The following is a 2720-nucleotide window of genomic DNA, read 5'->3' on the forward strand; positions in this document are numbered from 1 at the left end:
TCTTCTTAACTCCGAGATGTCCTCCTGTTAAACTGTCATGGGATTGACGTAGCACAACTTCCCGTAACTTTCTCGGTATAACTGTTTGCCAGGTCATAACTTTCCCATCTGCAGTTCCCATCTCTGGACAAGAATACCATCTTCAAACTTCAACTGGTCCCATTGTGCCCAATAGTCCTTTGTCACAGGGCTTAAACTAGACATATTCTTCCAAGCAGGGCACAAAACACTTATTTGTAGGAAATAAATTATTCGCTTCAAATCTTGGTCTTTTTCCTGTTCTGCTTTAATATCCATATTTGGTTCCATTTCACCATCATTAACTCCTTCAGTCACTTTGACTTCAGCTTGATGGCACTCAGTTAGTTCAACCTTTCTTTTAAGAGTTACAGGAATTTGGCCTTTGTTGCTCCCAAACATCATTTTATCAAAATTAATTACAAACTTCCTCGGTAGTAAGTAGTCCAATCCTAATATGCATTCGTCTTCAATGTCAACCAAGTATACTTTGTGTCTGTTTTTCATGCCTATGAGCTCAATAGTTACCCACACTGGTCCCCACAAACTTGCAGAATATCCTGTCACACCACAGAGCTTCTGTATGGCTTCTGGTACTCTTTTTGTGATCCAGGATCTTGATACTCACAAGGGTTTGCTGAGATGCAGAATCTATGACAAAGTTGCACCTTTGGCCATCCAGCTTTCCTGTCACATAGACACTATGTGTACTTGCCATTTTACACTTAGCTGTTGGGACTTTCACAATGGGGGTTGGTGGGCGTCCCTCAGCACCAACCACTACTGGTGTCCCGAAGCTGACCTGTTGGTAGTATTCTTCTTACACTGGCTCCTCATACGTCCTAGTTGTCCACAGTTCCAACAACCTTTCTGGATAGCAGCTTTTCCTGCCATGGCATCTTCCCTGTGTTGAAGTTCCAGGATTGAGCTTTCTTGTGCCCAGGTTTGTTACAGTGCCAGCAAAGTCCCTCAATCCTCTGTGAAAGTTGACCTTTTCTGGCCTTGAATCCTGATGACTGTACCAATCTTGGTACCTCTGTGCTGGACTTAACATAGGATTCAAATTCAAGAGCTCTGGCCATTGCATCCTGCATAGTAGAGGGGTGTGCTTCACTTGTATCTTCAGTTATGGACTGTCCAAGGCGTCTTCAAACTGATCTCTCAGCAATAGCTTGAGGACATCGGGTGGTGCAGTTGGGTAGGCTTTGGATGCAGCACAACTTCCTGTAAATTTCTCGGTATAACTTTTCGCCAGGTCGTCACTCTCCCATCTGCAGTTTCACATCTCCAGACAAGAATACCATTTTCAAGCTTCAACTGGTCCCATTGTGCCCAATAGTTCTTTGTCACAGGGCTTAAGCTAGACGCCTTCTCCCAAGCAGGGTGCAAGACACTTGTTTTTGGAAAATCAATTATTGGCTTCAAATCTTGGTATTTTTCCTGTTCTGCTTTAATATCTATATTTGGTTCCACTTCACCATCACCAACTCTTTCAGTCACTTTGACTTCAGATTGATGACACCTGGATAGTTCAACCTCTATTTTGCAGAAATGTCTGCAGTCATTTTTGCAGGGTCTTCAGCTCAGTCCATCTGCATTTCCATAATATTTTCCTTCTCTGTATTCAATACCATAATTATACTGGTCTAACTTTCCAATCCAACGTGCCAGGTGTCCCTCTGGGTTTTTAATTATCTTAACCAGCGTAATGCAGCATGGTCTGTTGTGATGGTAAACCTAGCCCCATAGAGGTAAGGATGGAAATATGTCTGACTCTTTACTATAGCAAGGAGTTACCTTCGTGTTACACAGTGGTTCCTCTCTGGTCGACACAGGACCTTACTGAAGTAGGCCACCACATGTTAGATTTCGCCCACTTTCTGAGACAACACTTCTCCAATTCTGACATTACTAGCATCACAATCCAGTATGTACAGCAGCAAGGAATTTGGAAGCTTTAAAAGTGGAGCTGAGACTAATTTTTCTTTCAATGTCTTAAAAGCATACTGGCAAGAAACTGTCCATTCGAACTTCTGGCCTTTTTTTGTCAAATCATATAGTGGAGCAGCTATAGTTGCAAAGTCCTTCACAAACTTCCGGTAATAGGTACAGAGTCCCAAGAAATTTCTTAACTCTCACACATTGTCTGGTGTTGGCCAATCACACACTGCTTTCACCTTGTCAGTATCAGTTCGCACCCCATGCTCACTTACAATGTGACCCAAGTAAAGCACCTCTTTCTGGAACATGTGGCATTTCTTGGGATGGAGTTTGAGGCTTCCTGCTTTCAAATGCTTGAATACTCTCTCTAGCCGAGAGATTTCCTCGTCAAACGTTGTTGCAAACACAATGACATCGTCCAGGTACACTAGGGCTATCCTCCATTGTAGGCCTTCCAGTACTCTTTCCATCAGCCTCTCAAATGTTGCTGGAACATTGCTAAGCCCGAATGGCATCACATGGTATTGCCAGAGACCTTGGCCATAACTAAATGCAATCTGAGGCTCATCTGCTTCAGCCATTTTCACTTGATGAAAACCCGACGTTAAGTCCAGAGTTGAAAACAACCTGGTTCCGTTTAGGGCATCATGAGTATTATCAATTCTTAGCAGCGGGTATGAGCCCTTTTCAGTTATACTGTTAAGAGCTCTGAAGTCCACACAGCAACATTGGGTCCCATCCTACTTCCGGACTAACACGAC

This window comes from Limulus polyphemus, unplaced genomic scaffold (assembly GCF_000517525.1).
Source record: "Limulus polyphemus unplaced genomic scaffold, Limulus_polyphemus-2.1.2 Scaffold2195, whole genome shotgun sequence".
NCBI classification, from domain to species: Eukaryota; Metazoa; Arthropoda; class Merostomata; order Xiphosura; family Limulidae; genus Limulus; species Limulus polyphemus.